We start from the raw sequence: 14727 nt of genomic DNA, 5'->3' as shown, positions 1-14727 counted from the left end.
CGCTTGAGCAATATCTTAGATGTTATATTTGTCACCTACAAGTTGATTAAGTTGATGTAATCGTTTGATACTTCCACCGGAAATTTCTCTGCCTTGGGATGATTGTCTTTACTTGTTGGATACTTTAGATTTGTATATTTATATAAATCCTGTTTACATTAGAATTACCTGGCTATTGGATTTCCATCTGTGATACCAGAAGTGTGACATAATTACTTTCTCTACAGAGCTTTAGTGCTGTTGGAGGCAGACTCCTATGTCTGCCTCCAACAGCACACAGGCCTCTGCACAAAGGCGAGCTATCACCAGGCTTATATGTTCTGAGGGATATGGGCAGGTGCCGGCCCACATGCAGAGTGAAAAACAGGAGCAAAGGAAAGAAAGAGATGGGAAGGGGAAAGCCGTACGGGGAGGAACATAGGGGAAGGTGAAGGGAAAGTATGAAACGGGAGAGAAGGGCAGGACTAAAGAGGAATGGTGAGCCAACCGGTCCATCAGGAGGAGGAGCAGTTTAATCCACTGCCTTGACTGGTTATGCACCCTGTCTATCAGGCATCCTGCACTAGCCTAACAGACAGGGAGCTAAACCAGCTGAGGCGGGGTGGGGGGTACTTAGCAGTAGTGCATTTAATATTGAGCAAATCCTTGGGGATGGGCCATTCAACAAGAAGAACATCAATGCCATGGCTAGCCCCTTCCAGTCAGGGTTGACCGAAATAAGCTTGGGTTGGCCAGACCAGGGTGCTAGGTCTCCTCTCCCCATTTCAGATAACAAAATAAGTGAAAAATTACCAAATTAAAGAAAAAAAGACTATAGAATTTGAATTGCCACTGGTCAGCTTCAGTGGACACTTATCTCACTTATCACAAGATTCAATTTCACTTTGCTCTGCAATGTAACTAACTTATTCACTGCACTAAGGTATGTGTTGAGTTGTTCTTCAGTTCTGACTAGGGAGAAGGGTATATTGTAAGCTAAGTTGCCAATTTATAAAACATAATGAAGTATAGTTAAAATGTGATACCAATGATATAAATAATAATTACAGAAACTGGATTTCTTGGTGTCCACTTAGCCACCCCATTTACTAATCTGTAAATTTAATCACACTGTATATTCCAGTTTATATCATTTTCAGTAATCTAATATCAAAATATTCTCCCTCCCACTCTCTTAGATCTACCTCTGACATGCGCCTCATCTCTGGTAACCACCTCTCATTCCCCCCTACAAGACTTCTCCCGTGCTGCTCCCCAATTGTGGAATTCCCTACCACGCTCAATCAGACTTTCCCGCAGCCTTCAAATCTTTAGACGCTCTTTGAAATCTCATCTCTTTTTTACAGCTGACCTTATCCCTAATAAAACTATTCACACTAATGCTTCTTTACAATTGTCCCAATCTCCACTCTGAACCAAATTTACTCCTCTTGATTCAGCTAAATCAGCTGTGGCCGATTCCACTTAGAATGTAAGCTCTATAATGAGCAGTGTCCTTCATACCCTTTGTTTTCATGACTTCATGACTGTGTTTATTTTGCCTACCTTGTATGCCCCTGTATTATGTATGTACTATTTTCCCTAATGTATGGTGCTACAAAGTACTGTGGCACCTTACAAATCTACGATAAAAATAATAATAATAATAATAACTTATGTGCAAAATAATAAACTAATTTGCACTCCTTGCATTGTAACAGGGTTTGTATTCCTTTTTTGCCGTACCTTCTTTAATGAATCAGGCCCAGCATATATAAAGCAATTCTACATTAATTGGGGTTAGTTTTTGGTGCTATGCCTACTGTAAGCTCCTGTTTCCTTGGAGCATGTGTGTTTCAGTTATCACACTTTGTAGTAATTACAGACATCTCCTCATTTGTTGTGAGCTAGCAACAATACCAGCGATTCTCAAATAACAATTAATTTAGAAAGGGATAGTACAAACATTTAGAACAACTTAAAATTATTAATCATAAAACAGTACATACTGCATGAGACATTTTTTTTTTTAATTGTATATACAGTATATAAAATACAAATAAAATTCCAGAGACCAGAACAGCAATATTTGTACAAATAGGTATACAAACAGATAAACAAACACCCGAAGGACAGAAGGAGGAACATCAAGTTCTTGTTGGTATGCAGTATTGGTAAAAAAAAAACGACATCAAACTTAATGGGATTTGTAAAAGTGTATAGTGGATGGGGATGGGATGAGGAGAGGGGGCAAAAGGGATAGGGTAGTTGAGGACAGAGCCTGGATCCTGGCATTCCCTTAATAATTATAAGGGAGAAGAAGTACTTCTCAGTAACAGAAGGCAAAATCAAATTCTTGTGTGTTTATGGATAACTGGAAAACCAAACTGTTAACTATAGCTACAGACAGAGGTCTGAACAGCCCTGGTGGGGTCTCTTTGGTAGATGGATTGTCATAGATGAAACAATTGCACCAAGATGTTTGATTTGTTATTTAGGTATGCAGAAATGTTCTCCATAGTCGCCAAGTAACATGTTTTATTGAGGAGCTGCTATCGGGAAAGGGGTTTTGAGGAGGTGCACTGTGCAAGACATTTTTGATAGTGCAAGTTTAAAACAGTCATCACATTCCTGACACTGCCTAATTTCGTTCAGTTACAATTGGCAAAATCCTAGGTGATTTATCAAATGAATGCAAGTTTATTTAATTAGGTGATATACCAATACATTTTAATAGCTGTTAGCAACGACCCTTAATGCCTGGACTGGTTCAATTTGGACAAATCAGATGACCTATAATTTTTTTAATGAAATTTTTAAAAAATAAATAAACTGTTATTTGGCATAATAACAGTAGTATATTAACTCTTCTATCGTACAGTATGTTGTAGACCGTAAAAAATGTGTTGAATATCTAACTCAGGATGAGTGCGGACCCACTTGCCAATCTCCAACAAGAACAGTGCAGAGGTTCTGTTTTGGGCAATTGTCTTGGAAAAAGACGGTGACCTGAGGTCCATGTCTTTCAGATGTTCTTGAAAAATCTGTATATTCATTATACCTACATATGACAAACACGCCAAAATGAAGAACATATTCATTACAAATAATCTGAAATTTGCTATTCTCACATAAATAACCATATATCCGCTTCCTGTGTCTGTTCTTACAGTTCTGGTGCTCCTCATTTCTATGTAAGGAGACATCCTGCTGTGTTCACAAAGTCCAAGGGGTAAATTTACTAAACTGCGGGTTTGAAAAAAGTGGAAATGATGCCTATAGCATCCAATAAGATTTTAGCTGTCATTTTGTAGAATGTACTAAATAAATGATAACTAGAATCTGATTGGTTGCTATAGGCAACATCTCTACTTTTTCCAACCTGCAGCTTAGTAAATATACCCCCAAGTCTTTTACATGTATGATTTGCATGAACATGCTTACTAGACATAATGTCCTGTAGTGGTACCTAATATATTAATAGTTTCCTATGAAAGCAATCACCTAAAAACCCACAGTTCCTGAAAGAGTTGCTTTTTCAGTACAGATAAATAACTTAATACTTTCAACACTGAAAATCCTTATACTGTATGATTATTTTAGCAGTCGGTATAATAGAGAATATTGATGACAGCTTAGACAAATATTCACAGAAAATGAATAATATCTATGAATTACAGTATACAGTATCTTCAACTACCAGCTTGTGGGACAGCACCCCATACATAAACCATCAAGGGATACATTGGCTTTGGTTTGATTAAGAATTTTATTCCTAAAACATAGCCATAAAAACTGCTCCAAAGCCACAGATGTTTCATCCATCACAGAAATGAATTGTTACCTTCTAGCAATTCAAGCTCAGGCCTGGGTTAACATTTTCTCTTTATTCACATCCCATTATGGGGAAATACCTGTGTGAAAACATAAGTACACCGTTGGCAGTTTTTTATTCTTAAGATTCGTAAAATTTGTAAACATATAGATTATTCTTACATGGTTTACACTGTTTTTGATTGTATTATTCTACTGTGTACTGCAGCTGGTAGGACCATAGGTCTAAGCCAGTGGTTCCCAAACTTTTGCAGTTTGCGGCACCCTTAGAGTCTCCAAATTATTTAAAGGCACCCCTCCAAAATAATTACTGAACAGTCCCGTTTTAGAGGTAGTTGGGTCAAAAAGTTGTAATAAGTATTTAGGTCACGACAGAAATACTTATTTAGTTGTATGCAAAAATGCCCCTCTGCATCCAGGCACACTGCCCCCTCTGCATCCAGGCACACTGCCCCCTCTGCAACCAGGCACACTGCCCCCTCTGCATCCAGGCGCACTGCCCCCTCTGCATCCAGGCACACTGCCCTCTCACGTTGCCCCCTCTGCCCTCTGTCATGCTGGCCCCCTCCTCTGCCCTCTGTCACGCTGGCCCCCTCCTCTGCCCTCTGTCATGATGTCCCCCTCCTCTGCCCTCTGTCCCCCTCCTCTGCCCTCTGTCCCCCTCCACATCTGCCCTCTGTCCTCCTTCTTTGCCCTCTGTCCTCCTCCTCTGCCTTCTGTCCTCCTGGTCTGCTCTCTCTCCCTACTGGTCTGTCATCTGTCTCCCTCCTCCTCTGCCCTCTGTCCCCATCCTCCTCTGCCCTCGGTCTGCAATCTGTCCCCCTCCTCCTCTGCCCCCCTCCTCCTCTGCCCTCTGTCCCCCTCCTCCTCTGCCCTCTGTCCCCCTCCTCCTCTGCCTGACATCTGTCCCCCTCCTCCTCTGCCCTCTGTCCCCCTCCACTGTCCTCCTGATCTGCCCTCCTGGTCTGCCCTCTGTCCTCCTCCTCCTCTGCCCTCTGTCCTCCTGGTCTGCCCTCTGTCCTCCTCCTCTGCTCTCGTCCTCCTGGTCTGCCATATGTCTCCCTCCTCCTCTGCCTTCTGTCCTCCTCCTCCTCTGCCCTCTGTCCCCCTCCTCCTCTGCCCTCTGTCTGCCATCTGTCCCCCTCCTCCTCTGCCCTCTGTCCCCCTCCTCCTCTGCCCTTGGTCTGCCATCTGTCCCCCTCCTCCTGTGCCCTCGGTCTGCCATCTGTCCCCCTCCTCCTCTGCCCTCGGTCTGCCATCTGTCCCCCTCCTCCTCTGCCACCCTCTGCCCTCGGTCTGCCATCTGTCCCCCTCCTCCTCTGCCCCGTGCCAGGCAAAAAAGAAAAAAGAAAGAAAACAGAAACTTACCAATCCGCGCGGCACCGGGACCCAGCAGCCTCCTCTCTCCCGCAGCTGTCACTGAATGACGTCAGTGACAGCTGCGGGAGAGAGGAGTCTGCTGGGTCCCGGCGCCGCGCGGATTGGTAAGTTTCTGTTTTCTTTCTTTTTTTTTGGGCTGGCCCGCGGCACCCCAGTGACAGCGCCGCGGCACCCCTGGGAGCCGCGGCGCACACTTTGGGAACCGCCGGTCTAAGCAATTTGGAGTCTTCTAACTTACCAGTCTTTTTATTTGACTTGTGCAAAGCTCAGGGCTGTGCATTCACCATGTTGCTCCTGTGCTTTCTTGATGTTGGTCTATACATTGCCAGGTTTTTCTGACAGCCTCAGCTGTCTGAATGAAATCAGGCAACAGACACTGAAGTGTTGTGTATAGCTTATTGTTTCATTTAATTATACATTATATTTGGTTTACTATATTAGTGTTGGACAAAACTGAATGTTAACATCTACGATTTCTAAAATTCTGTATATAAGGTAATGTTGTTTGTAGATCACAGTATTAATAAAAACACTCTGGCATCACCAGGGCCGCCGAGAGGGGGGGGGGAGCGGGTACTAATTACCCGGGCCCGGCATGTCAGGTGGCCCGGCCCGGGCCCTTGCGCTGCTGATTTTTTTTAATTTTTTAATTTTTTTTTTCAAAACGTTTTTTTTCCTTTCATTTTTTTTTTTTTTTTTTTTTTGGCGGGGGGGGGGGGGGGGGGGGGGCTCGGTCGTTGGTGGGGGGAGCAGGCTAGTTTAAAAAAAAAAAAAAACATACTCACCTGATCGCGGAGCCGGCATCCCTCCTCTCTGCTGCTCTGTGCTCTATTCAGACTGTCTGAATGCTGGGTGTGATGTCATCATGTCATGCCCAGCATTCAGTCAGTCTGGACCAATGGAGCACAGAGCAGCAGAGAAGACCAAGAGAGGAGAAAAGGTAAGTGAAGGGAGGAAAACGAGGGGGGCACAGAGGGGTTAAAAAACGGGGGGGGCAGCAGGACAGAGGGGTTAAAAAATGAGGGGGAGCACAAAGGGGTTAAAAAACGGGGGGGGCAGCATGACAGAGGGGTTAAAAAATGAGGGGGCACAAAGGGGTTAAAAAACGGGGGGGCAGCATGACAGAGGGGTTAAAAAATAAGGGGGGGCACAGAGGGGTTAAAAAACGGGGAAGCAGCATGTCAGAGGAGTTAAAAACGGGGAAGCAGCATGTCAGAGGGGTTAAAAAATTAGGGGGAGCACAGAGGGGTTAAAAAACGGGAAAGCAGCATGTCAAAGGGGTTAAAAACGGGGAAGCAGCATGTCAGAGGGGTTAAAAAATGAGGGGGAGCACAGAGGGGTTAAAAAATGGGAAAGCAGCATGTCAGAGGGGTTAAAAAATGAGAGGGGCACAGATGGGTTAAAAAATGGGAAAGCAGCATGTCAGAGGGGTTAAAAAATGAGTGGGGGCACAGAGGGGTTAAAAAATGGGAAAGCAGCATGTCAGAGGGGTTAAAAATTGAGGGGGGAGCACAGAGGGGTTAAAAAACGGGAAAGCAGCATGTCAGAGGGGTTAAAAAATGAGAGGGGCACAGATGGGTTAAAAAATGGGAAAGCAGCATGTCAGAGGGGTTAAAAATTGAGGGGGGAGCACAGAGGGGTTAAAAAATGGGAAAGCAGCATGTCAGAGGGGTTAAAAAATGAGAGGGGCACAGATGGGTTAAAAAACGGGGCAGTATGGCACAGTGGGGTTAATAAACAGGGGTCAGCATGGCACAGTGGGGTTAAAAAATGGTGGGCAGCATGACACAGTGGGGTTACAAAGGGGGGGGGGGAGGCATGGCACAGTGGGATTGAAAAAGGGGGGGAGCAGCATAGTATAGTCTGATGAAGGGGAGCCAGATGAAGGGGGCAAAAACAGCATGGAGGGCACAGTGTGATCATAAGGCATGGCGATGATGAAGGGGCACATTATTGTAATATTGGAGCTGGAGGAAGGCCTAATTATTAATCGTGGGTGCTATTGATTTAACGCTGGGGCTGGCTGTAATTTTCTAAATGTAGCCATTTTTTTTTCAAAATAGGTCCTTCAACATTTCTGGATCCGGACAAGCCACAACTAAAGAAAGCAGCAGCCACAGGTGGAGAAAGTGAGAAGAACAGGTAGGAGAGAGCAGCACAGTGTGTGAAATGTTGTGATTCTAGTAGGGACAATACCAATTTTTGGTGAATGTTGTGTCCAATGTAAGGTGTAGGCCAAGACTGAACTGTTTGTGTACACACTGCATTGTTTGTATACTACCCTGTGGTGGTAGATGTCCTGAAAGTCAGGAGTGCTTAAACATATGTGACGCTCCGGCGAATTGAGAGCCTAGTGGTTTTTATGTTAGCCACGCCCCAATGGCACGTTTGCCACGCCCCCAAATGCATGACCGCACCTCCCAAAATTTTTGCACTGCCGTTTGGCTAGCCACGCCCCTGAATATATGACCATATACCTAATCTTTTTTGCGCCGCCGTAAGGCGGCGCAAAAAAATTTTGGGGCTTACTTCACTATGAGGGGGGCCCCATGAATTTGTTGTACCCGGGCCCTGAATTCTTCTTGGCAGCCCTGGGCATCACTTTACAATTCACAGAACACTTACTTTTTGACAGTATACGCTCCAAATACTTTTGCAAGGTGATGAAACTTGTGTTGTCATTGTCATGAACAATAAACAGACAAGGTTATAAAAAGGGCAGAAATATACCACAGATGACAAAGTCATTATATTTTACATGATATTGCAGAATTCTGATATGAAAAAGGTGGTAAATCCTAACAGTAGGGATCTTACCACCATCATTTATACAATTACAGCTGTGACCTTAGTTTGTCAAAATTGAAAACAGTGTGTTATTTCAGGTTATAATTATATATCTTTATGATATGTTTGGGTAGATGGTGAGTGTGCAGTGTAGAATTCATTTTTAAAATAAATGAATATCATCCATTTTAAGAGGTTGTAGCAAAAAGAAGTTTGCTGTTTACAATTTCAGCAAGTAGTACAGTGCACAGCATAGTTTCATACTACCTGAAAACCAATGATATCTTGCCAGAGAGAGATCTGGGGTCATATTTACTAAACTGAGGGTTTGAAAAAGAGGAGATGTTGCCTATAGCTTCCAATCAGATTCTAGCTGTCATTTTGTAGAATGTACTAAATAAATGCTAACTAGAATATGATTGGTTGCTATAGGCAACATCTCCTCTTTTTCAAACCCACAATTTAGTAAATATACTCCCTGCTCTTGTTGCAGGCCAATTTATAAGTGGGTGCGTCTAAACAGTGATGTCATCACAGAGGTCATATGAGCAGTTACAAAGCAGTTGATGAATCACCAACACGGATCTACATTCTTGTGCAACAGATATTTTGAGGTCAAATAGTTCCTAACCTTGTCATAGTAGTCTATAAGCAATTCCTCAATAAACTATATGTATATTGACAGTAATATATAATAATATTGCAAATCAGGTTGCACAAAGTAAATTGTATTATTTTTATAAATCCAACTTTAACAGCATAGAGAATATCAGCTTTTAGGTGTTTAGGTCAAAATATGAACAATTTGTTGGTACAATCAATTTAATTAACACCAAAAATTCAGAATAACTTACAACTGAACCATCAGACAAATGTGTTCAAAATGATTATATGTTACAGCAAACATATGTCACTGACCAAAAAAGGTCCACATATATATATACAACATTTCATTAATAGTTACACTTCATATGTAATCTGTCTTTTAACATGCCAGATCTCCACCTTTATGTAGGTTGATTAATACACGCTTTAAAATCTACTGAAAACAAAAGCAAAATTCATTTAGGCGATTACAGTGTGATGCTACAATATCCTATTGTTGAAGTCGTATAATTGGATGAACGAAAGTATATTGGTTTAATATTGGTTTGCCGTGCGTATTGCGAAGCATACGCCACGTGTTACATGGCGTGACGCGATCGCTCGGTAAAATACGCACGCACACACTCGCATTACAACAGTTAGTTATATATATAATTTCATATTGGTTCTGTTACACTGTAATCCAGGAGCAGATAGTATTCGGTTTATTATTAGTCTATATATATATACATATATATATATATATATATATATATATATATATATATATAGTGATTATATGTACATTGTAGTGTTATTAAAGGTTTAGGTAATAGGAAAGGTGTCATGCCTGATATCATATTGAAGCCCTAATCATCAGCAGCTGTCCGGTGCAGTCGGCGAAGAGATCGCACATTGCATACTTTAGTTATTGATATTAGAGAGTAAACCTTTGTGTGATGTTGGCTATGAAAGGAGCAGACTCCCTGGAGAGAAGACCCCCACCTTTGGATTCCTTAGATTGAATCAACCTATTACCTGTCTGGCCTGGACCCACCCAACGTCTGGACCTATAGAAGCAATTTACGTCATCTCTATTGTTCAAGTGTAACACTGTACTGTATATAATCATAGCTACACACACCCTGGCCCTCAGTCAACTCTGACACAGTATTCTAAACAGATTACTGTCCATCAGGTCCCGTGGGTGCGCATGTGAGCGCATGCGATTGCAGTGGTATGTATTTATCTTTTGGTATTGGCTGTGCTGTACTGTACTGTATCATAATATAATAATGTATTGAATTGTTGACTATTTACATCTGCTAAAATAAACCACCATGTGCTTTGGACACACATACAATTGATTGGGCAATGCTTATTTTAAAACGATAGAATTACTTTAATAATTTGGGGGCTCGTGAGTTAGGAGTTACGTTACCGGCAGGTATGCAACGCTTACGATATTCGGTTCCTCAACAAAGGGTGGATTGACGGACGCGTCGCATAAAGCAGGAAAGAACGTAATGTGTTCAAGACCTGTGGTTCACTGTGTGTTGCGAAACCGAATGTCCGTTGTTGCATAGACTGAAGGAACGCTAATTAGAATCTAGGGACAAGAAAGAAAAATGTTTCTTTTTATTGTCGTTTTACGTTTTAAAGTGTATTGCATTGCTGAGCGTATGTGTATTTCCCACTGTGCGTACGCGAACTTCCGGTAGATTTGCCACGTGGTTGAACAATCGTTTTGATAGTTATTATATGCATAGTATAATTACTTGTGAAAGCCTCTGAGACATTATTACGGTTGTTGGGAACTTTCAATTTTCTGCGCAGAAAATGTGTATAATGTGCGATTTTGTAACGTAGATACACTGTTATTATTCATTGTACTCAGTTGCTGTCTGACGAGGCGGATTGCCCAACTGAAGGACGGTATACAGGGCAGGTATACCGAATGCGAAAACCGGGTTTTCGCAAAAGCGCTACCAATAGATCGCAAGGTTTGCTAATAATTAGTATTGGTAGGCAGTGCGATCTAACCGCACCGTTAGTGCGCATTGGTGAAGCAGCTAGGAGGAATTATGTTGGAAAGGCTGGTTGATTGTATCGACTTTGTTCTCCCAGTTATAATAAACTCAGCAGATTTGTGTCGTTGAGCTAGGGTATCGAGGAGCTGATAGCCCTTGGGGCCCACAGTGATATTTCTGTATTAGGGATCCTCGCCTGGTGCGAGAAAAGCGAGTGAACGCGGCTAAAGGAAATACGTTCACCGAGCATTACAGATCTCTAGCGGTGATTGTAGCAACAGAGTTGAAATTGTTGGGTGGAAAGAACAGAGCATTGCAGTGTATCTGTATTCCACATAAAAAGGTATTGTTGGCCGGAAGGAACAGAGCATTGCGGTGTGTCTGTGTTCCGGGTAGAAGGTATATTGTTCAACATGGGTGCTAAGCATACACTAGAGATTGCCAATTTACTGCCTAAGGAAGGTCCTATTGAGTCAGCGAGATTTCTCATGTGTGAAAAATATGGTGCATACGCAACTGTGTATTGTGACACGTGGGTCGAAATGACCAAAGATTGTGATAGGCCTTTCCCAACAACAGGGAGTTTTAATGCAGAGGTACTTAATACCGTAAAAGATAAAGTACGGTTGATTAAGTCAACGAAAGTGAGAAATGCACATAATCATTGTTTAAAATCGTGGCAAATGGAAGGTAACACGTGGCAGAGCAGCGAACGCACAGCGGAAGTGAGTGTAAGGAAAAACACGTGTTCAGCGGAAGTAAGCGTACCGGAAACAAGCATTCCGGAAGTGTGCGTTGCAAAGCGTGGCGAACTGAGCGCAAACACGCCCCCGATAAATTTGGCCGGGGCGGGAAGTATAGCCAATACCAAAAATGTGAAAACTGTAACTAGTAACGTGTATGTTGTTTTAAGTAATGTTAAAAGTAATGTTTCAGGACAAAGAAGAGGAACGGTCCCACCAGCAGGGGCAGCTGCTGAAAGTGGTGAGAATAATGAAAAGGTTAACACAGGGAGAGACATCCATTGTACTACAGCAGCAATTTCAGCAACTAGTTTTAATGATTTGGTAGACTTACATCCTGTCTGCACAACAGCAGTTCCCAATGGGAAAGCAGACAGGAATAGTGATGTTCCCTTAAAACATGTAGCAAAGCATGATCCATGCACTAGGTCTGAAACATTTTCAATTTTGTCTGATTTCCCTGATCCTAGGAAAGATTTGACCAAATGTCAGCAGTTTATTAGATATTATGGTAATGTGTACGAGCCAACTAATAACGATTGGCGAGTATTATTGAAGACCTGTCTTCCTCTCAATACTGATATACAAAAGTTCATTAAGGATTGTATGTTGGAGGAGGATGAATCCTTAACCGAGGATGATAATCAGGACAATATCAGACAAATAATCACACGGTTGGCCATATATTTTCCAGTGATAGTGGACTGGAGTAAAGTTTTTACTATCAGGCAAGAGGATAGTGAAAATGCAACAGACTACATTTGCAGGGCTCTGATGGAGATGGTCAAATATACTGGGGTATCAGACATAAAAGATAATGAAGATTACAGAGAGGTTGCTGTTCACGTTCAAATGGATGGACTCAGGGAAAACTTGAAAAAAAGGGTGCAAACTTCATTACAATACTGGAGAGGAAGTACTGTAAGTGTTCTCAGGGAGTCAGCTATAGAACATGATAGAAGTATGAATAAACAGAAAGAGACACTAAGTGATAGGGTAATGATAGTAAGTATCCCAGCACTAGAGGGACTGCACACACGACCACCAGCATACAACCCACATAATAAGAAACATAGAAAAATAAGGTGTTTTAAGTGTAACGAAGAAGGCCATTTCGCAAGAGATTGTAAAAAGGAAAAGAAACAACATGAGTTGAGGAAGTGTTTTCAATGCAATAAAATAGGACACCTAGCAGAACAGTGTGCAGACATGACAGGGACGTGTTTCTACTGCCGTAAGAAGGGACACATGAGTAGGAACTGTGTAGAGAGACGAATGGATACCTGGGTTGGAAATCACATAGACATCCACAAAAGAGGCATACACTTCTCTCAGAGGTTCCCCTACAATTGATTGCACACTCTGTAACAACTAATATTCTGGGGGAGAAATATAGCCGACTCTAGGGTTTAAACTGTGGTAAGTATTAGTGTGCAGGAAACTGATTTTTAAAGGTAATCTTTGTTGATTTTGTTTGTTCATTTTATGTTGTCAAATGTTTTGTTTTCCTAAATCGCTGGCCGATGGCAAAGAATGGAAATGTTTGTTTTGTTTGCTATTTTAAGATAACTATCTTGTTTTTCTTCTCACAGGTAAAGGGGACACAAAAGGAGTATAGACTTAGTGATAAAAAGGGGGGAGATAGAGAAATAGAAGAAGAATCACTCTTGAAAGACAAATTAGCAATAGACAATTGGAACACTCTTTTGTTTTAGGCTGCAGTGACTCATGATAATTTGTTTGGCTGAGAATCATTATCCAACAATGAAGTATGTACATACTTTGCTCCAAAATATCGTTTTATGTATTTCAGAGAAAACATGAGTCACTAAGAGTAAATTTTTCATTTCTCTATCATAAGTTAGAAAAGTCCGTTGAAAAGGTATGTAGTCAATGAGATACCGAGTTCTTAATGAACAAATGACGGAAGACACTGGATTGCACTGTTAAGACCCCCTAGTCAAGTATGGGGAGGGGTCATAGTTAGCAAATAGCTAAGGGGAACAGTGGAATGAATACAGCCATTTCCCCATAGAGTCAGAGTCCAATCCAGCTGTCATTTTGTTGTAAAAATCTCCCTTTCTACATGTATGTTTGTATTCAAATCTTTGTATTCCCATCATTCATTGCTTTCCTATTTCTCATTCTTTACACAAACGCTAGTATCCCTCTCTCTCTCTCTCTCTCTCTCTCTCTCTCTCTCACTCTCTGCTCTGGTAGAGATAAAATCAGACACAGTCTCAACAATGGGGCTAAAACATATTTTATTTTTTTACATGACAAATTCAGAGATACACAAACTAGATTGACATGAGTTACAGAAACAGTCAGGGGTTTTGTTTTCATGTGTATAGAAGCTGCTGATTTTAAGCAGAAAGGTTCTGTTGTGGAAATACGATTCATGTTTTATAGATTGCATATCTGTTTTGTTTTTTTGTGTTTTATGATTCGTGCCTCCTGTACAAAATTGTGCCTTTATATGGATGCACAAAGGGTGGGGAGGACAGGAGGACAGAAGAATGCTAGAGGTTAAGCATACAGATATGCATCTCTGTATAGAACATTGGAGTAGGATTTTTACCACAAGATACGACATAATGTGAAATCCTAGAAAATGTAGAATTTTCCTGTTTTATATTTTTCACTGTTAGACAGGCATGTACTGGATACTGTTATATTTGAAGAAAGTGTTATAGAAAGAGACCTCTTTGCCTTTCCCACTTAGTCAAGTAGCTGAATATGAGGTACTGAGAATGACATGTGAGTTGGCAGAGGGAAAATCGATTGATATACATTGGTCTTTAGCATTTTTTTTAGTCTAGAGGGCGATGTTGAGGTGACTTAGAAATCGTTTTATAGCAATACCAGCACATGATGAGGACACTACATAGAGGACTTTATACAGTGACACAGTTACCAACTGAAGTAGCTGCTAGTAAGGTCCACACTTACACGCACAACCATACATGGCTGTCACACCAGGGCGAACATAGCTGTCAAATAGACAGCAGGGTTGTATGTGACAGTTAACAAATCTATGTTTTGTTTTGTTTTTCGTTGTATTGTTTTAATTTTAAAATGTGAACACACACACATGCACGCATACACATATTAGTTAATATAGGAAGATTTGTGTTACCTGAGGGATAAACTGTCTGGAAGGTGAAGAGATGTGGTGAGGAGTCTGGTGGACTCTGGAGAGATGGACAAGGTAGACCAATAGAGCCATCCCATATCCCTCCTGCTGATGGGTTTTCCTCCAGGTAAAACAAATACACGTCATCCAATTACCACCATGCAGGATCCTCAAGTATACATTGGTGTACCAATGAAATATGTCTGGGTAGAGGTGTATTGAAATGTGTCTAATGTATTACTGTATCATACTC

General features: G+C 41.6%; 1 protein-coding gene across 1 annotated transcript in view; it reads left to right on the top strand.

Annotated features, from left to right (window-relative positions):
• Positions 1–6070: 6070 nt before the first annotated feature.
• The window catches only part of LOC142097997 (uncharacterized), a 1069021-nt gene continuing 1060364 nt past the window's right edge, over positions 6071–14727 (top strand). Inside the window, exons 1-2 of the mRNA XM_075180389.1 lie at positions 6071–6133; positions 7257–7335. The gene's annotated coding sequence lies outside the window, so the exon portion shown is untranslated. The remainder of the gene's footprint in view (positions 6134–7256; positions 7336–14727) is intronic.

The sequence above is a fragment of the Mixophyes fleayi genome, chromosome 1, assembly GCF_038048845.1.
Source record: "Mixophyes fleayi isolate aMixFle1 chromosome 1, aMixFle1.hap1, whole genome shotgun sequence".
In the NCBI taxonomy this organism is placed as follows: Eukaryota; Metazoa; Chordata; class Amphibia; order Anura; family Limnodynastidae; genus Mixophyes; species Mixophyes fleayi.
Note: the sequence above shows the minus strand (reverse complement) of the source record. Positions and strands in the feature narration are given on the sequence as shown.